General features: G+C 41.2%; 1 protein-coding gene across 1 annotated transcript in view; it reads right to left on the bottom strand.

Moving 5' to 3' along the window:
- LOC120534479 (zinc finger protein 585A-like) overlaps positions 1–22328 on the bottom strand; it is a 349597-nt gene that overhangs the window by 61807 nt on the left and 265462 nt on the right. The window lies entirely within an intron of this gene.

The following is a 22328-nucleotide window of genomic DNA, read 5'->3' as shown; positions in this document are numbered from 1 at the left end:
AATACAGGTACTCCCATTGCTTGTTGTTGCGCTGTAATCAGTTTTATCAGGATTAACGTGTCGAAGATGGCATTTTCATGTTCTTCCCGCCACCTCTGCCCTCCCTGTGGGGTTATGATTGACGTGGAGACAAAAGGGCAAAATGTACACAAATTTCTTTTAACTTCAGACAATGAGCTGAGCTGGGTGGAAGGGTGGCAGCAGTCTGGGAGCTGGAGGATTGGTTATTAATAGTTTATTGGTATTTATATGAGTATTGTGGTGGAGTGTGCTTTGTGCACTGTGGAAGAAAAATAAAGTCAACATTTGGACTTTTACCTGGTGTCTGGAGTCGTGGACAGGGGTTCAAGGGAGGCGAGAGCGCCCCCTATCGTTCACTATATATATATATATATATATATATATATATATATATATACACTAGCAGAATACCAGCAGCATGGGAGAGTAGTGTGTTAAAGAAGTTATGAAAAGAAAAGGAAACATTTTAAAAATAATATAACATGATTGTCAAAGTAATTGTTTTGTGTATTTGGCGGCAGCGTCACAATGTTTTTTCCTCTAGCTGCATCAGAAAATGTACCACGACGTCTGACACGCCTCCTTTTTAGTGTTTTCTCACAGCTTGGATTGCTGCTGTCATATATATACATACATACATACATACATATACATACACATATATACACATACATATCTTCATATCTACATATACACACATATATATATATATATATATATATATATATATATATATATATATACATACCTATCTACATCATATATACACACACATACATACATACACACACAAAATTATATATATGTGTGTATGTATGTATGTGTGTATGTATGTATGTATGTGTGTGTGTGTGTGTGTATATATATATATATATATATATATATATATATACACACATACATATACTTGTGTGTATAGCTTTTATATATGTGTGTGTATAGCTTTGGTCACTGAGTGCAAGGGAGAATAAAATATAGTCTATAAGTTATTAAACAGTAAAACATTAGCGTTTTAAGAAGTACAGGTACATTGAGCACTACTGGAGTGGTTGCGGGTAAACTACATTTAAAGACTGTGTAACACAACAGGTAAGTAACTAACAGCAGCTAAAATATATATGGATCATCTCGGTAGTAGATCCCTTTTGAAAGCTACACGACGGCTGTGGTATAGAAATGACATTTTCTATGTGAGCGTTCAAATTTGTGCCTCTGGTAATGTGCCTTACCGGCATTTAAAGAAAATTAGTTTTGTGTCCTCTGCAGTGTTAAGCGAGAAAGGCTTTAGTTTGGGATAAAAGGAAAAAGTTGTAAAGAAAGGAAAGTTGCCTTTTCTTTTATATAGTATAGAGATGTGTTAAGCTGGCGTTATGATAGCCTTTTGACAACAGTCGGTGGGTCTTGTGTAGACTGGTGAGGCGTCCTGCGCCATTAATGTCGGCTGTGATGGCACTGTCAGTCCTCCACTTTCGTGTGCGTGTCTTCATAATCGGGTGAGAACCTCATAATCATATCACGTGCAAAAGAAAGTGTGAATCACCTTAATATTATTTTGCCGTGGTGTAGAAAAGGGGTCCGTGTTTGCACATGTCTGGGCTATAGCTCAGGGCGGATGAAAAAAATTAAAAGTGCTCACTTTGACTTAAGGCAGAAGCGCAGTCAAGCGTCTCAAAGGCCGGCACAGCTATGCAGCAGCTGGCTGCTTTCGACTTTTGCAGGGCAGGAGACCACAGTTTTTGCGACACGTTCATGATATCAAAAGTCTCAGCGCTCTTTGGAGGTCATTCATATATATATATATATATATATCAAAATACCCGCCCTACTTGGAGTAGTGTGTTAAAGAAGTAATGAAAAGAAAAGGAAACATTTTAATAATAATGTAACATGATTGACATTGTCATGAGTGTTGCTATCATATATATTCCTGCCTAAATAAGTCACCCTCGCTTTGCTCTTACTTTATTTACCGTTCATTTACTCCGCGGCTAGTGGCGGAAAAATTATAAAATGGAAGGAGGATGGCTTTACCAAAACAATTATTGATGGCGAATCGATTATTCATAAAGCTTGAATTGGTGATGTTTTCTGTGTTAACCTCATATTTTTCATACTTCTTCTCAAACTAAGGTGGTGCGACGGTAAAATGAATCAGGATGCGCTGATTTAAAAATAACGTAACACGATTGTCAATGTAACCTTTTGTAAGTAGTGCCTGGAGGATTCAGTGTGGAGAAACTCTATAGAGACAGCGTGTGTGTATTAACTTGTGGATTTTTCTGTGAGTATTTGGTGGCAGTCTGGCGAAGTTGCTTGGAAGGCGGCGTTAACTACTGAGCTCAGCTCAGGCGAAATGAGATGAATGGGAGGAGATGATGGCGTGACTCCCCACCCGCCTTAACTGTCAATCCCCACAAACACAGTCTCGGGTTTGCATAAGCACACCCCTTCACCTACAATTTTAACTTAGTTACAAAGTGATCAAAACTCTCGTTTATATCCTCGTCCTCTCATTAAACTTGTATCCCGCATTACCTGTGGGCATGTGAAGCATGCGAGTAGCCTGTCTATGAACTTAATTTAAAGTTTAGGTTTACATCGTGCTTTCTTTCCGAGGTAGCAGCAGTCATGAATATGGTAGTATATGTCACTTTCGCTCGCTTCTTATTGTTTTGCTGCCTTCTCAATTATATAATGCATGTTTTTCTTAAGGGCTTTTTTGGTGGTCTTCCTGGTTTTCTACGCACTCGTTGACAGTCAGTTCACGTGATTACGTGAGAGTGATGATGTCACCGAAACTCCGCCCCCACCTCATTGCCAGCTCAACTCCATTACAGTTAATGGAGAAAAATACCTTCCAGTTATGACCATTAGGCGTAGAATTTCAGAAATGAAACCTACAACTTTTTGTAAGTAAGCTGTAAGGAATGAGCCTGCCAAATTTCAGCCTTCTACCTACACGGGAAGTTGGAGAATTAGTGATGAGTGAGTGAGTGAGTGAGTAAGTGAGGGCTTTGCCTTTTATTAGTATAGATATATAATTATATATACACACAGTGGTGTGTAAAACTATTTGCCCCCTTCCTGATTTCTTATTCTTTTGCATGTTTGTCACACAAAATGTTTCTGATCATCAAACACATTTAACCATTAGTCAAATATAACACAAGTAAACACAAAATGCAGTTTTAAATGAAGGTTTTATTATTTAGGGAGAAAAAAATCCAAACCTACATGGCCCTGTGTGAAAAAGTAATTGCCCCTTGTTAAAAAATCACCTAACTGTGGTGTATCACACCTGAGTTCAATTTCCGTATACACCCCAGGCCTGATTACTGCCACACCTGTTTCAATCAAGAAATCACTTCAATAGGAGCTGCCTGACTCAGAGAAGTAGACCAAAAGCACCTCAAAAGCTAGACATCATGCCAAGATCCAAAGAAATTCAGGAACAAAAGAGAATAGAAGTAATTGAGATCTATCAGTCTGGTAAAGGTTATAAAGCCATTTCTAAAGCTTTGGGACTCCAGCGAACCACAGTGAGAGCCATTATCCACAAATGGCAAAACATGGAACAGTGGTGAACCTTCCCAGGAGTGGCGGCCGACCAAAATTACCCCAAGGCGCCAGAGGCGACTCATCCAAAAGGTCACAAAAGACCCCAAGACAACATCTAAAGAACTGCAGGCCTCACTTGCCTCAATTAAGGTCAGTGTTCACGACTCCACCATAAGAAAGAGACTGGGCAAAAGCGGCCTGCATGGCAGATTTCCAAGGCATAAACCACTGTTAAGCAAAAAGAACATTAGGGCTCGTCTCAATTTTGCTAAGAAACATCTCAATGATTGCCAAGACTTTTGGGAAAATACTTTGTGGACTGATGAGACAAAAGTTGAACTTTTGGAAGGCAAATGTCCGTTACATCTGGTAAAAGGAACACAGCATTTCAGAAAAAGAACATCATACCAACAGTAAAATATGGTGGTGGTAGTGTGATGGTCTGGGGTTGTTTTGCTGCTTCAGGACCTGGAAGGCTTGCTGTGATAGATGGAACCATGAATTATACTGTCTACCAAAAAATCCTGAAGGAGAATGTCCGGCCATCTGTTCGTCAACTCAAGTTGAAGCGATCTTGGGTGCTGCAACAGGACAATGACCCAAAACACACCAGCAAATCCACCTCTGAATGGCTGAAGAAAAACAAAATGAAGACTTTGGAGTGGCCTAGTCAAAGTCCTAACCTGAATCCAATTGAGATGCTATGGGATGACCTTAAAAGGCGGTTCATGCTAGAAAACCCTCAAATAAAGCTGAATTACAACAATTCTGCAAAGATGGAGTGGGCCAAAATTCCTCCTGGCTGTAAAGACTCATTGCAAGTTATACAAAGCAGCTTGATTGCAGTTATTGCTGCTAAGGGTAGCCCAACCAGTTATTAGGTTCAGGGGTCAATTACTTTTTCACACAGAGCCATGTAGGTTTGGATTTTTTTTCTCCCTAAATAATATAAACCATCATTTAAAAACTGCATTTTGTTTTTACTTGTGTTATATTTGACTAATGGTTAAATGTGTTTGATGATCAGAAACATTTTGTGTGGCAAACATGCAAAGAATAAGAAATCAGGAAGGGGCAAATAGTTTTCACACCACTGTATATTTTATATATATATATATATATATATATATATATATATATATATATATATATATATATATATATATATATATATATATATATATATAAACTGCTCAAAAAAATTAAAGGAACACTTTGAAAACACATCAGATCTCAATGGGAAAAAGAAATCCTCCTGGATATCTATACTGATATAGACTGGGTAATGTGTTAGGAATGAAAGGATGCCACATTGTTTGATGGAAATGAAAATGATCAACCTACAGAGCCCTGAATTCAAAGGCGCCCCAAAATCAGAGTGAAAAAATTAGGTGGCAGGCTAGTCCATTTTGCCAAAATTTAATTGCAGCAACTCAAAATTATGCAGCACTTTGTATGGCCCCTGTGTTCTTGTATACATGCCTGACAACATCGGTGCATGCTTCTAATGAGATGACAGATGGTGTTGTGGGGATCTCCTCCCAGATCTGGACCAGGGCATCACTGAGCTCCTGGACAGTCTGAGGTGCAACCTGGTGGCATTGGATGGACCAAAACATAATGTCCCAGAGGTGTTCTATTGGATTTAGGTCAGGAAAGTGTGGTGGCCAGTCAATGGTATCAATTCCTTCATCCTCCAGGAACTGCCTGCATACTCTCACCACATGAGGCCAGGAATTGTCGTGCACCAGGAGCCACTGTACCAGCATAGGGTCTGACAATGGGTCCAAGGATTTCATCCTGATACCTAATGGCAGCCAAGGTGCCTTTGTCAAGCCTGTAGCGGTCTGTGTGACCCTCCATGGATATGCCTCCCCAGACAATCATTTAACCCACCACCAAACTGCTCATGCTGAATGATGTTACAGGCAGCATAATGTTCTCCATGGCTTCTCCAGACCCTTTCACTTCTGTCACGTGCTCAGGGTGAACCTGCTCTCATCTGTAAAAGCACAGGGCACCAGTGGTGCATCTGCCAATTCTGGTATTCTATGGCGAATGCCAATCGAGCTGCATGCTGCTGGGCAGTGAGCTCAGGGCCCATTAGAGGACATGGGGCCCTTGGGTCACCCTCATGAAGTCTTTCTGGTTGTTTGGTCAGAGACATTCACACCAGTGGCCTGCTGGAGGTCATTTTGTAGGGCTCTGGCAGTGCTCATCCTGTTCCTCCTTGCCCAAAGGAGCAGATACTGGTCCTGCTGATGGGTTATGGACCTTCTATGGCCCTCTCCAGCTCTCCTAGAGTAACTGCTTGTCTCCTAGAATCTCTTCCATGCCCTTGAGACTGTGCAGGGAGACACAGCAAACCTTCTGGCAATGACACGTATTGATGTGCCATCCTGGAGAAGTTGGACTACCTGTGCAACCTCTGTAGGGTCCAGGAAATGCAATAAGCTCCAAACTCACGCATATACGTATACATTACGACATGAGACTGGATAAGATACAATAAAGTACAGTACTTACCATATACTCGTCATCTAAATAGGTAATGATTGCTTCATTATTTGCGAGTTCTTCTTCATCTTCTTCTTTTTGTGATGGCAATACAGGTACTCCCATTGCTTGTTGTTGCGCTGTAATCAGTTTTATCAGGATTAACGTGTCGAAGATGGCATTTTCATGTTCTTCCCGCCACCTCTGCCCTCCCTGTGGGGTTATGATTGACGTGGAGACAAAAGGGCAAAATGTACACAAATTTCTTTTTGACTTTCTCGCTTCCTCGATACCATCCGACGACAAAACATTTTTGACACGAAAAGGTACTTACCGTATGATTCACTGCAGGAGGGCGGTAGCCCAGGTGGTATAAAAAGAGGATTAGCGTATGAAAAAGGCGGTGGGTCATTGGAGATCTGCGTTTACTACAGACCGGCGCTTAAAGGAGACTGGCTACTATTAGAGACCAGCGTCTATTTGTCGTGACATCTCTTTAAACCCGGCGTTTATTGGAAACGAGCGTCAATAGGGGAAGCCTTTTCCCCGCCCACATCACAAACAGAGCCGCTTGAGGTCTGCTCAAGCACATTTGGACAAGCCAGCTTCATTTTGAAATAAGGTGCTGTGGACTGATGAAACTAAAATTGAGTTATTTGGGCATAACAAGGGGCGTTATGCATGGAGGAAACAGAACACAGCATTCCAAGAAAAACACCTGCTACCTACAGTAAAATATGGTGGAGGTCCCATCATGCTGTGGGGCTGTGTGGCCAGTGCAGGGACTGGGAATCTTGTCAAAGTTGAGGGACGCATGGATTCCAGTCAATATCAGCAGATTCTGGAGACCAATGTCTAGGAATCAGTAACAAAGTTGAAGCTGTGCCGGGGCTGGATCTTTCAACAAGACAACGACCTGAAACACGGCTCAAAATCCACTAAGGCATTCATGCAGAGGAACAAGTACAACGTTCTGGAATGGCCATCTCAGTCCCCAGACCTGAATATAATTGAAAATCTGCGGTGTGAGTTAAAGAGAGCTGTCCATGCTCGGAAGTCATCAAACCTGAGTGAACTAGAGATGTTTTGTAAAGAGGAATGGTCCAAAATACCTTCCACCACAATCCAGACTCTCATTGGAACCTACAGGAAGCGTTTAGAGGCTGTAATTTCTGCAGAAGGCGGATCTACTAAATATTGATTTCATTTCTTTTTTGTGGTGCCAAAATTTATGCACCTGCCTAATTTTGTTTGAACAATTATTGCACACTTTCTGTAAATCCAATAAACTTCATTTCACTTCTCAAATATCACTGTGTGTGTCTCCTAGATAGATAGATAGGTAATATGCCCAAAATATAAGCAATGTTCAGATGAGTGTTGGTGAAATAATGTGACCTGAGTAATAGTTGGTTCATCTTTCTTAGATTTCCAGGTAGTTTTTCTGTCTTGGTATATTGATTGGCCTCTGGTTCAATGTAGTCTGGCATGGTCCTTAAATGCAGTGGTATGAGCAGACAGTCTGGCCTGTCTTTGTATTGTAGCCACAAGAGATGGTCTTCTCAGAATTGAAAATGGCGGAGAGAAGGCTTGAAGCCTTCTCTTATTATGGTGGTGGTGCTCACCAATGAAATTGCTCTGGCCCAATACACAATGACTCCTCACCCCCATTATCCCCCAAAGGTTTAGTTTCTTTGCGTAGCATTTTCTCAAGCTTCAAAGGATGTAGTGAACTCATAAACTGATCTCCTGGTCAATTATTTCTCCTACCCATGTCACAGATGGCCATAGCATTTTCTTACAAGTAATCAAAGGCATAAAACTCTTAGGGTTAGGTTTTGCAATAGGCTACTTTAAAAATGCCATTTTTTTAAATATCTTAAATAACCTTTTAATATGTGATACATGACAATGTGAACCAATAGCAGAAGTACACTAGCAGAGCACTGTTTCACAAAACAAATGTAATCTGGTGCAGTCGTTAAACTTTACTCATTTCTTTTCTGCATGTTAATTTCTGAGTATATTTTAGTCCCTGGTACACTTATTTATCTCTGTTTGAGCTATTTTCTGAAAAGTGTACAGGTCCAAAAAGGTTGTATGGCATTACTATAACAATTGCATTAACAAATTAATTAAATTGCATATGTTTCACTTAAATTTAATAATGGGAGAGTCAAAAAACTAAGATAATTGATTTCTATTCTCTTTACTACTCCTCTACAACTCAATTTTTAAAATGTTTTCATTTTTTTGTTCTTTTGTGGTTATGTTTGCATTCAAATCAGAATCAATAAAATGAAGCTGGGTTAATATTGACAGGAAATGACTGCCTCTTGACAGATCTCTTTCAAAAGCTCACCTTTACCATCATATTTGTTTTTTTCTGCAGCTTTACAAGCCAATGGCAGCTTCTCCTTATCCTCATTGGCTCAGACATCTCTTCAGTGCAGACCTAAACAGACAATGGATGATAAGAATATGCAGAAGCTAACATCTGCATCTGAGAGTGTGACACCAGCACCTTGGCAGGATGATTCTCAGCCAGTGATGAAACTAACCACTGTAGATGCGATCACCACTCAAATTCAGATACCCAATATGGACTTAACCACAGTCTACCAGACACAGAGGCAATGGATTAAAAGCAAATGCAAATCCAGGGATGATAATCTGTGTCAAACACAAAAGGAGTCATATCAGTGTTGTGAATCTGGCAAACGTTTCCAGCAATCTATGGAGACATGAAGAATTCACACTGAGAAGCCATATTGCTGTTCGGAATATGGAAAAGGATACAGGAGATACAACAGCCTTTAGTACCACACAAGAACTCATACTGAAGAAAAGCCATATTGTTGTTCTGAATGTGGAAAGGGATTCTGATGCATGAACCATCTCCAATACCATAGAACACTTCACACAGGAGAAATGGCTTATTGTTGTTCTGAATGTGGAAAACTATTTTCAGTAAAGAGAGCTCTTCGGGTCCACACAAGGACTCATACTGAAGGGAAGAGTCAATAGGGATGATACAAGTACTAAAACAATCCCTGTAGCAGTGCAGAGATCACATCATGATTCAAGAGTGAATATCACGTCTATTTCTTGAAATTAGACACGCCAAGCCATTGCTGAAAGTTTATTCTAGAGAAAAGGCCTAAAGTAGTAAGCTGGAGAGTGAAGAATGAGGGAGCAGAGGGAGGAGTGAGGTTTCAGTCTCCAAGCTATTCAGAGCTTAATGAGTATCTTCATGTTGTGGGTATTACTGCACACCAAACCTCCTCAAGGCAAAACTATTTTAAAAAGGAACCAAAAAATAATTCAAAGTGGCCGCATATCTCCCTAAATGAAAGGTGCTCATTCCCTGTCTTAGCACTAGGGAAGGTGATGGTCGTAGCATAAGTGCAACATCTTCAGATGAACGGAGGACCTCCAAATGTGGTGTCACTCCAAATGGACAGTATTGTTGGCCCCCACAACAGTCGAAATGGTCAGAACACAAAAGTGAAACTTGAGGACGAATGCTGGTGCACGCTTGCTGACATTCCTCACTGTGAATATCACTTTTTGTTGAAATCTGCAATGAATTTTACATAGTTTGCATCACTTGTCACTTTTTGTCACTGTGTATTTTGTTCAAGGATCCAAATAGCTACAGTGGTGTGAAAAACTATTTGCCCCCTTCCTGATTTCTTATTCTTTTGCATGTTTGTCACACAAAATGTTTCTGATCATCAAACACATTTAACCATTAGTCAAATATAACACAAGTAAACACAAAATGCAATTTTTAAATGATGGTTTTTATTATTTAGGGAGAAAAAAAAATCCAAACCCACATGGCTCTGTGTGAAAAAGTAATTGCCCCCTTGTTAAAAAATAACCTAACTGTGGTGTATCACACCTGAGTTCAATTTCTGTAGCCACCCCCCAGGCCTGATTACTGCCACACCTGTTTCAATCAAGAAATCACTTAAATAGGAGCTGCCTGACACAGAGAAGTAGACCAAAAGCACCTCAAAAGCTAGACATCATGCCAAGATCCAAAGAAATTCAGGAACAGAAGTAATTGAGATCTATCAGTCTGGTAAAGGTTATAAAGCCATTTCTAAAGCTTTGGGACTCCAGTGAACCACAGTGAGAGCCATTATCCACAAAAACATGGAACAGTGGTGAACCTTCCCAGGAGTGGCCGGCCAAACAAAATTACCCCAAGAGCGCCGAGACGACTCATCCGAGAGGTCACAAAAGACCCCAGGACAACGTCTAAAGAACTGCAGGCCTCACTTGCCTCAATTAAGGTCAGTGTTCACGACTCCACCATAAGAAAGAGACTGGCCTGCAAAAACGGCCTGCATGGCAGATTTCCAAGGCGCAAACCACTGTTAAGAAAAAAGAACATTAGGGCTCGTCACAATTTTGCTAAGAAACATCTCAATGATTGCCAAGACTTTTGGGAAAATACCTTGTGGACTGATGAGACAAAAGTTGAACTTTTTGGAAGGCAAATGTCCCGTTACATCTGGCGTAAAAGGAACACAGCATTTCAGAAAAAGAACATCATACCAACAGTAAAATATGGTGGTGGTAGTGTGATGGTCTGGGGTTGTTTTGCTGCTTCAGGACCTGGAAGGCTTGCTGTGATAGATGGAACCATGAATTCTACTGTCTACCAAAAAATCCTGAAGGAGAATGTCCGGCCATCTGTTCGTCAACTCAAGCTGAAGCGATCTTGGGTGCTGCAACAGGACAATGACCCAAAACACACCAGCAAATCCACCTCTGAATGGCTGAAGAAAAACAAAATGAAGACTTTGGAGTGGCCTAGTCAAAGTCCTGACCTGAATCCAATTGAGATGCTATGGCATGACCTTAAAAAGGCGGTTCATGCTAGAAAACCCTCAAATAAAGCTGAATTACAACAATTCTGCAAAGATGAGTGGGCCAAAATTCCTCCAGAGCGCTGTAAAAGACTCAATGCAAGTTATCGCAAATGCTTGATTGTAGTTATTGCTGCTAAGGGTGGCCCAACCAGTTATTAGGTTCAGGGGGCAATTACTTTTTCACACAGGGCCATGTAGTTTTGGATTTTTTTTTCTCCCTAAATAATAAAAACTGCATTTTTTGTTTACCCGTGTTATATTTGACTAATGGTTAAATGTGTTTGATGATCAGAAACATTTTGTGTGACAAACATGCAAAAGAATAAGAAATCAGGAAGGGGGTAAATAGTTTTTCACACCACTGTACTTTCTGATCTCGATTTGGATTTATTTTTATTGATTATGTCTTTGCTGGTTTTGCGACCTCTGAGACAATAGATTTGAGTTTCTGTGTGCTTAACTGAATTAAACTTTTTTGGATTGCCCATTTTGTTACCTGACACAGTGATCTGCTTTTTGGGAATGTTCCATTTTCTTTGGTATACTGGATCATTGCCAGCACTTTCTGTATGTGGTTCGGTAGAGAAATGAACTGATGTCTGTGCCCACCTGGCAGATTTGTTTTCTTTTTGTTCGCTCTATGTTTCATGATGTTTTTGTGCCATAGGCTTTCCTTGGGGACTTGTGACAGTAGGGTGACTGCACCTGCTCATTACCCATTGCTGTGTACTGGAACACCCAAACTTTAGTGATGTCTTTACATGTATCCAATACTGTTTCTTACTTTTTAATGGCTCAACCCTCCAGTGGCATTGATTTGTGTTTCTTCTGAACTTTTTCTGTGTTGTTATTGCCTTTCACCTTCCCTACTGTGCTGCTCTGCTTTTTGTCAGCTTGCTATTTCTAAGTTATTTACTGGCTTTGCTCTTTGCTGAAATACTGTCATGATAAACTTTTGTATGGATTTTAGGAGGCCCAGGCCCCTCATGGACCCCGTGATTATCAGAGGTGAGGGTGTGCAGAGGGTACAGATCTATAAAGTACCTCGAAGTGCAGCTGGATGATAAATTGGACTGGATTGCCAATACTGATGCTCTGTGCAAGAAAAGACAGAGCCGACTATACTTCCTTAGAAGGCTGGCGTCCTTCAACATCTGCAATAAGATGGTGCAGATGTTCTATCTGACGGTTGTGGTGAGCGCCCTCTTCTACACGGTGGTGTGCTGGGGAGGCAGCATAAAGAAGAAGGACGCCTCACACTTGGACAAACTGGTGAGGAAGGCAGGCTCTATTGTAGGCACGGAGCTGGACAGTTTGACATCCGTGGCAGAGCGACGGGCACTGAGCAGGCTCCTGTCAATCATGGAGAATCCACTGCATCCTCTTAACAGGATCATCTCCAGACAGAGGAGCAGCTTCAGCGACAGACTGCTGTCACCGTCCTGCTTCCCTGACAGACTGAGGAGATCGTTCCTCCTCCACACGATGCGACTCTTCAATTCCACCCGGGGTTTGGGGGATAAAACGTTAACATTATACAAGTTATTGTCTGTTATACCTGCCTCACACTCTCTACCCTGCATTTTTTAACTTGCACTGCATTTTTATCACTATTTAATATTGTTTTTTTTAATCAGTATGCTGCTGCTGGACTGTGCAAATTTCCCCTTGGGGGTTAATAAAGTATCTATCTATCTATCTATCTATCTAAACAGTTTGTTCACAGCACCAAGTCAGACTGGAATATTCTAAACACTGGTATTGTGTGGTGCCTGAAATATACACACTATGGATGGGTGTCAAGAAACGAGGCTGTGGCTTCTTATAGTAACAGCAATATGTCTGCATAATGAATACCACACTGGGACTGAGACTGCCAAGTCAGACGTGTGCTTTCATTTTAGTCATTCTGGTGTGTGCTCCCCTGTACTGTATGTGTGTGTCTCCATGTACAGTATAAATATTTATCTGTCTAATTATGTATGTTTGTATTTATTTATTTAAAGAATTTCTATAAAAAGCCAAATTTCCTGTTGGGAACAAATAAAGTTATCTATCGTAATGAAAGCTGCTACATTAAAGGAAGAAATAACAGTTATTCAGTGGTGCATAATAAAGTAGAAAAAGAAAGAAAGGACAGTCATTAAGCATTGTAGTGTTTATACTGAAAGATGCTATATTAAAACAGAAATAACAGATATATATATATATATATAGAGAGAGAGAGAGAGAGAGAGAGAGAGAGAGGGGTATATGTATATGTATTTATTTCATCCCCGGGGACTGTGGCTTTTTAGAGAAGCCCTTTAAATACATAAATATATTGTGGTGGACAGCCGGGGTCCTTGCCTGGCTAGGATGCCTCTAAAGTGCAAGGACCAGGAGAAAAGAGCTTATCTAGGACATCACCTCTTCTGGAACACTAGGTAGCAGCCACCCTGGGTTGCAATGGTTCTTCAGATTCCCACAGGGCACCATGGGAGATGAAGTATGGCGCAGCCCTGTTGGGTTCCGTGTGTGCTGCCAGGGGGCATTGCAGGTACTGTGGAGCCCTGTGTGACAGCACTTCGCCACACCCGGATGTGCTGCCGGAAGAAGCACATTGGACACCTGGAGTGCTTCCAGGTTCCCCATAAAAGGAGCCAATTGCCATGACTCTGGAACTCAGAGTCAGGAGGTGAAGGAGAAGAAACGACTTTGTATTTGGTGCTTGGAGCATTGAACTGTGCAGTTGTAGGGAGCAAGGGAAAAACACCTCCCCATGTAAATAAAACGTGCGTTGTATTCTGGACTTGTGTCTCTGCTTGTCTGTGTCGGGTTGGAGTGGCGGAGCGCCCCTGGTTTCTACATGTGGCATCCCAGATGGGACTTCCTGGCTGTCTGCTGGCAGGAGACCTGTTTTAACTCTTTTAGGGCGGATGTCGACTTTTGTCGACAGGAGGGGTTGAGGGCGAATGTCGACTAAAGTCGACATCCAGGGATAGAGGGCGATAATCAGCTGTTAATGGCGACAAATCTCACTGTCACGTCACAGGCATTCCCTCTGTGCTTGGAAGAATGATAGACTCGTTGACTCGGCAACTAATCCTAGCGTGTGCGTGAGTTGCGAAATGTAAACAATGGCAAGATGGTATCGACATGTGACAATGGAGCGAGGCGAGTGCAGAAAAAAAAACACTCGGCAGACAATGACAATGTTTTGCGCATTATCGCGGAGTCGGACTCTGATTTTTCAGAATTGGATTTTATTGACAGTGATCAGGAGATTGAGCAAGAGAGTGAGAAGCCGGCATCAGCTGATCAAACACCAGCCGATGCCGCGCCAGCGGATCTGCTGCCAGCTGAGCGCTTGGCGCCGATGCATCTACAGCAAGGTTCGCGTGGGATAAATACACAGACATTGATCCGTTGAGAGCCGAGCTGGCTACTGGACTTCACAAGACGGCATGGCTTGCTGTTGGACACGACAGATCACCAGCTGCTGTACTTCAGGCTGCTCTCTCCTGATGCTGCTTTGCAGCTACCGTCAGACGAGATAAACAGGTAGGCAGAGAAATTTTTTCAATCGCGGGCTGCGTTTGCATCACATTCTCATTTTTCAAAGTGTAAACACACAACAAAAGACGAGATGAAGCGTGCTGTGGTATTACAAATAGAGATGGGACAGAACTGGTGATATAACTTCAGGGAGCATTGGTCCAAACGTGCTTTGTCCCCTGGTGGCTTTGGACAGGTTATGCAGCATGGTGATAGGTACGTGCTGCTGCAAAGTTTGATTCACTTCTGTAATAAACAGAAGCAAATCCCATGGGGTGAGCCGGGCTATAATGCCATGCATAAAGTTCATAAAGTTTCAGAAGATGAAAAGAGGTGACAATACGGTTTTCATGCGGGCAGAAAACTTGGTGGCAGTGGAATGGCACAATGGCAAAAGGGTGACTTGTCTCTCTACAGCACACACTAACAATATATGTGAGAAAGTGCAGCAACAGACAATTGAAAAGTAGGCACCAAAGCAACACGTATTGTAAGCAGTGCAATGTGGCAATGACTGAAATTGGCTGCTTGGACCGAGATCAGACTTTGCAGGACTTTGCTGTGTAAAATGTATGTGATATGTATGTGAAATCATAGAGTATGCAGGCTCATACAACATGCAAGACAGTAATATTTGTCAAAAGTAAATATTTTTTGTTGATTTGATATGTTAAACAATTGCTTTGTGTTCTTTTTTAAAAAATGTTAGTTTTTGGAAAAATATTCAGCCCTGGGAGATAAGAAAAAAAATTAGCCCTAAAAGAGTTAAACAATAATTTCTCGTGGCCAACCCGACACAGCAGCGCGAGTACATGCACACATTAAGAGACCTTGGAAAAGGCTCATGGATGCATTGCTCTCACCTGATTGGGAAGAAGATGGCCAGACGAGGCTCAAAGGAAGCGAGCAGCAAGGAGCACACAGTTGCAGGTGCGTTGAGTGATGGCGGGGTGAGCAACGGGAATTCAGATGATGAAGACCGGGGCCCACTCTATGCCAAACCTAAGAGTGTGGAGGAAGATTGCTTGGAGTCTTGCATGCCCAATGGGGAATGGAGCGGTGGAGGGCCTTGCTGCACTCTCTGATGCTGGTAAAAGGTTGGAGGGTGTGTGCTGGGACCTCGCTGTGAAATGAATGGAAGCAAGGTCGACGAACCTCCTCCCCGAGTCCTTAATACTCTCCACTGAACCGGGGAAAGAAATGCGCAGGCACAGTAAATCCCGGCCAGCGGATAGGAATGAATATCTTGGAGCAGTAAGTGAAGAGCAGAGTGAAAGATTCCATCAGGACATCAAGGACAGAGAAGGAAGGAAACAGGGACGTTGGGGAGTCAGTATGATGGTGGACTACTGCTGTATAATGAAAAAGTGGACAAAAGACAAGCCAGCAAACAAAAATCTAAGAAGTGACAACAACTAGTGACATTATATGGACACCAAAGATGTATAATGTTATAACTAATTTAGAACAATGTGATATGCATGAATAAATTGCATTATGATAGAAACAATCTAATTTTTATTGTGTTTATGAATGCTTTTAAAATCAAATAGTTTATGAGTTTAATTTTTTCAGACCTTTGGATTAAATAACCTGAAAAACTAGAAACACAGAGTGAATCTCATGATAATAATGATGATGGAAATCTTAAAAAAACACTCAATTACCCCCATGTTAACACATATAAATAGTTGGTACATTCTAATACAAACATATCAAGCTAAGTTATGTAATTTCTACATTGACCAAAACATACAAACTGGTAAGTTACAGCTTGGTGAATTAGGTTTGGGGTCCAATTAAATAATAATAATAATACATTTTATTTATATAGCGCCTTTCCCATACTCAAGGCACTTACAGAATATAAGAAAGAACAGCAGGGTATACAGTGTATAGCATAGTACAAACCAGATATATAAATAAAGAAGACAGTAAATTCAGAGAAAAAGCCTAACAGACAACATAATTGATGGACTAACACACATACATAAAGGTTACATGAGCATCTTGACAGAAAGGTAAACTGAGAGAAGGGTAATAAAGTCAAGTAGAGCTAAAAGCCTTCCTGAACAGATGAGTTTTGAATTGTTTTTTAAAAGAACTCATGGAGTCAGCTGACCTGATTAATTTTGGTAGGTCATTCCAGAGTCTGAGCGCCATACAGCTGAAGGCCCTGTCACCCATGGAGTGTAGATTAGTGTGGGGCACAACAAGATGGCCAGAATCAGAGGACCTAAGTGGGCGGGCAGGCACATAGTGATGGAGAAAGAAAACTGATGTAGTTTGGCGCGAGGTTATTTAAGGCTTTGTAGGTTATTAGTAGGATTTTATATTCGATTCTGTAAGACACAGGGAGCCAGTGAAGACGGAGCAGGATGGGTGTGATGTGCTCACTGCTGCTGGTTCGAGTAAGGACTCTTGCTGCTGAGTTTTGAATAAGCTGGAGCTGTGATATAAGATTAGAAGGGGCACCTGCCAACAGCGAGTTACAATAATCTATGCGGGATGTGATAAAAGTAGGGACAAGTTTCTCAGCATTAGAGAAGGAGAGGAAGGAGTGAACATGGGATATGTTACGGAGGTGAAAGTAAGAAAGTTTCTTAATGTGATTTATGTGGGTGAAGTAATAAAGGGAGGAATCAAAAATGACATTAAGATTCTTTACAGTAGATCACCGCCAAGACGGACTGGGAAGGAGCTCATTTTATTAAGTTGCATTTTAGTCCCAATTTGCAGGAGTTCAGTTTTGTTGCAGTTTAATTTTAAAGAGTTCTGCTCCATCCAGGTTTTAAGTTCACTAAGGCAGGTTGTGAGCTGAGAAAGCTCTGATGAAGCTCCACTTTTAACATTGAAGTAGAGTTGAGTATCATCTGCATTAAAATGATAACCCAGTCCATAGCTATGAATAATATGGCCAAGGGGAAGCATATAAATACAGAAGAGAAGAGGGCCGATGACAGAGCCTTGAGGAGCTCCCTCTGTGTCTGGTGCTGAGCTGGATCTGCTGTTGCCAAGACTAACAAAGTCTTGCCTATCAGTCAGATAGGACTTGAACCACTGGAGGGCAGTGCCAGAGATACCCAGCATGTTCTCCATTCTGAACAGTAGAATGTCATGTCTGACCTGAGTGTCAAATGCTGCAGAGGTCTAATAGAATGAATATGCTGGTTAGTCCAGAGTCTGCTGACATAAGCAAATCATTGGTTACCCGTAGCAGAGCAGTTTCACAGCTGTGCCGCACCCTCAAACCAGACTGAAAGGGTTCCATCAAGTTATTAATGGTTAAGTAGTTGGTGAGCTCGGAGGCTACAACACGCTCAAGAGCTTTTGACAGGAAAGGTAAGTGGGAAATAGGCCGGAAATTGTTAAGATTGTCAGCATCAAGACCAGACTTTTTTAACATTGGGGTTACAGAAGCGATTTTAAAAGTGAGTGGCACAGAGCCAGTGTCAAGGGATGAGTTTATTATTGTTGTAACAGTCGGGATTATGGCATTAAAGCAGGATTTAAGTAATGTGCTAGGAATGGGGTCCAGTACACAAGTAGTCTGTCTCATCTTACAAAGCAGGTCATTAACAAACACAGATGTGACTGGTGAGAACTTAGAGAAGGAACTGGATGGAGTGGGAAAACAGGGAGAGATATAAACAGATGATGTATCTATGTTAGTTGAATTATTTAGATCTTTAATTTTGTTAGGGTTAGTTAGTGGAGGAATTACTCACAGACTTCAGTAGAAGAGGTAGTTGGGCCAGAAACTCTCCCTGGTTTAATGAAAATACTAGAGCTCTTAAATTAGAGTGTCGAAAACTGGAGCGCAGATGGAGAACAACAAAGCTACATGTCTTTCAAATTGCATGGACAGAGAGTGTTAATAAATATAAAAAGGCCCTCTTTAAAGCTCGCTCAGAATACTATTCTACATTAATAGATAGCAGTAATAAAAATCCTAGGGTACTTTTTAGAGCAGTGGCTAAATTAACAAATGGGAATTCAGATCTACAGTGTAAAATACCAACAGATATTAGCAGTACAGACTTTATGAACTTCTTCAATGAGAAAATTAAAAATATAAGATCCCAGATCTCAGCATCACAGTACAAACCAAATACTAGCTTAGCAGACCCTGTGCACATTGCATTCAGCACTTTAATAATTTTAATCCTGTAACTCACCAGGAAGTCTTAACTTTAATTACTAAAATGAAGCCCACTACTTGTTCCCTAGATCCAGTGCCAACAAAACTAGTAAAAGTGCAATGGATGTTCTTGCAGCCCTATTCTAACCATTATCAATAGTTCATTACTGCATGGCACATACCTGATGCACTAAAAGTGTCAGTCATTAAACCTTTAAAAGTCAGACCTAGACCCACACATACTAAATAACTATAGGCCTATTTCAAATTTACCATTTCTCTCTAAAATACTAGAAAAGTAGTCGCCAGTCAGCTTCAGTCACACCTTACGCATTACAATTTATTTGAGAAATTCCAGTCTGGCTTTCGCACTGGTCATAGTACAGAAACGCACTAACACGGGTTGTAAATGACATTCTGATATCCTCTGATGAAGGAAATTCCACTGTAATTATGTTGTTGGACTTAAGTGCAGCATTTGACACCATTGACCATTCTATTTTACTGCACAGGCTAGAAAACGATGTTGGGCTTACAGGCCCGTGCTCGCTTGGTTCAGTTCTTATTTATCAAATCGATTCCAGTATGTACAGAAATGTGCTGACAGTACTCCATCATTATACACAGAAGTTCAATATGGTGTCCCGCAGGGCTCAGTACTGGGACCTTTACTGTTTTCACTTTACATGCTTCCACTGGGATCTCTCATTAGGAAACATAATGTTAATTTTCACTCGTATGCAGATGACACCCAGTTATACCTTTCATTTAAATCAAATGAAGTTTCTCCGATGTTGTCTTTAATTAGTTGTGTTAGTGAATTAAAGGAATGGATGAATGAGAACTACTTGTCTTTAAATACAGATAAAACAGAGATGTTAATTGTTGGAGGGAATGACGCTGATCACAGCAATATTTTGTCGTCATTTAACTCAGTTGGAATCCCAATTAATTTTACTGAATCAGCCCGCAATCTAGGAGTTATCTTTGACTCTAGCATGTCATTTAAAGCGCATATTACAAAGTCGTCCAAAACATGTTTTTTCCATCTTAAAAATATTAGGAAATTAAGGCGCTTTCTAAATAAACAGGATTGTGAGAAATTAATTCATGCATTTATCTCTAGTAGGATTGACTACTGCAATGCGGTGTTCACTGGCTGTTCAAACTGTTCTCTATACAGCCTCCAGTTAATCCAAAATGCGCTGCAAGAATTATTACAAGAACAAGAAAATATGAACACATAACCCCAGTTCTTAAATCTTTACACTGGCTCCCAGTTAAGTTTAGGGCAGATTTCAAAATCCTCCTTTTAACATATAAAGCATTAAATGGCCAAGGTCCGCTTACTTGTCTGAACTTATCATGACTTACAAACCTGAGCACATTAAGATCTCAAGATGCCGGTCTGCTTAGGATTCCAAGGATTAATAAAATAACAGTGGGAGGTCGAGCTTTTAGTTACAGGGCCCCTAAACTGTGGAATGGTCTTCCTGCTTCCATAAGAGATGCCCCTCGGTCTCAGCCTTTAAATCCCGGCTGAAGACTCACTACTTCAGTTTAGCATATCCTGACTAGAGCTGCTGATTAACTGTACATACTGCATCTCTGTTGTTAGTCATTAGCACTATAACATAAGTAACATGAATAATTATATTTGAATACTAACCCTCACCTATTCTGTTTCTTTTCTCGGTACCCAAATGTGGCCATTGGTGCCACGGCCCACCTGCCAAGTTGTTTGCCTGCCTATGGTAAAGTCATCCCTGATGGAGGATCACAGGAATCATGGGAAAGAGGGGTCCTTTCATCGGAGCAACGTTTCAGCCGTGGCATGGCCAAATGGGAGGCAGCTAGATGGATGAGGTCTCCAGGACTCTAAAAATATCCAAACCTAATTATGTCATATCATCTACTGTTAAACCGTAATTCTAAAATTTTTATTATTATGCTGTCTTAAGGAATTGTTCTGTTGTGTATATTGTATTGTATTGACCCCTACTTTTGACACCCACTGCACGCCCAGCCTACCTGGAAAGGGGTCTCTCTTTGAACTGCCTTTCCCGAGGTTTCTTCCATTTTTTCCTACAAGGTTTTATTGGGAGTTTTCCTTGTCTTCTCAGAGAGTCAAGGCTGGGGGGCTGTCAAAAGGCAGGGCCTGTTAAAGCCCATTGCGGCACTTCCTGTGTGATTTTGGGCTATACAAAAATAAACTGTATTGTATTGTATTGTATTGTATCCGGGTTCAAGTAGTTTATTAACTACAGAAAACAGAACCCTTGGGTTATTGTGGCCACTTTTTATTATTCTGCCATAGTGGGTGTTCTTAGCAGCAGTTATTGCTTCTCTGTAAGCTCTTCGGTGGTCAGAGAAAGCCTGGATGCCCACGGTGAGGCCAATCTTATGTGACATTCTCTCAAGGCATCGGCCAGCTGCTTTCATAGATCGCAATTCTGAATTATACAGAGGAGCTGAACGTTTAAAGGAAACCTTATGTTTTAAAGGAGCTGTTTAATCTAATGCTAAATGAAGGGCTGAGTTATAGTGGTCAACAAGATTATCTAGTGTTGACGGAATAGGTGCAGACAGTAAAAGATCAGAAATGGATCCAGAAAGAGTAGAGGGACAGATATTTTTAAGGTTTCTGTAAGAAATTTGTCATTTACAGGTGAGAGGAGCGAAAGGCAGCGAGACAGTGAAAAATACTGCTTTATGGTCAGAAAGTCCCAAATCAGTGCTGTAAATATTGGCAACAGATAGTCCAGAAGTGCAGATCAGACCCAGTGTATGACCACCAGAGTGGGTGGGAAAATCAACATGTTGTGTCAAGTCAAAACAGTCCAGTAAGTATAGGAATTCATTTCTCAGTTTAGATGTAGTAATGTCAATATGGATTAAAATTAAAAGAAGATCTTGTGTGGAATAAAAACCTGCAGCCACACGGCATCTCGAGGTCTGAGTCTGAGAAGAGCTGATCCACTAAATTTGAAAGTGTCGCCCTCCTCTGTCCTCCTAACAGATCACCTCCTGACGGCTAAAGTCGACCTTCACGAACACAGACATAGAATTACTAGACGCCACATGACCAGCAGCATCGTACGTCAACGTCACCGCCACCGCCATATTGTGAGTGGCACTGCTGTGGAGTGAAGTAATGAATAATGTGCTGCTAGGGATTGTACAAACCGCTGTACGCCCCCAAACCAGATCCCAGGGGATTACATGTCATAGGTAAGGCCAAACAATTGTTTTGGTCATGTTTGGCCATTAGAAAATCCCATTTTATAATCTTAGCACTCAAGGTCACCTTACAATAAAATGAAACAACGTTAGTTGAATTAAAACAAGAGAATGATAAATCAAAAAGCAATAATTAGCAAACAAACAAAGATAATTGGCGGTAACAGTGCAAAATTCACAATTGGTATGCCGGTTTGGAAAGATAAGTTTTGAGGGTAGTTTTAAAATGTGTTATTGAATCGGGCTGATATATATAAGAGGGAAGAGAATTCCCGAGTTGAGGAGCACAATGAGAGACGCTCGAGCTCCCATAGCACTGAGTCTGATGTGTGGTACAGAAAGTCGAGCTGCAGATGAAGATCTGAGTGAGCGAGAGGAGTACAAGTCTGTAGGAGATCAGTGAGGTTGTGGAGAGCTTTAAATGTCCAGAGCGGTGTTTAGTATTGTAT

The sequence above is a fragment of the Polypterus senegalus genome, chromosome 8, assembly GCF_016835505.1.
Source record: "Polypterus senegalus isolate Bchr_013 chromosome 8, ASM1683550v1, whole genome shotgun sequence".
NCBI classification, from domain to species: Eukaryota; Metazoa; Chordata; class Cladistia; order Polypteriformes; family Polypteridae; genus Polypterus; species Polypterus senegalus.
The sequence above is the reverse complement of the archived record's forward strand: the minus strand, read 5'-3'. Positions and strand labels throughout refer to the sequence as shown.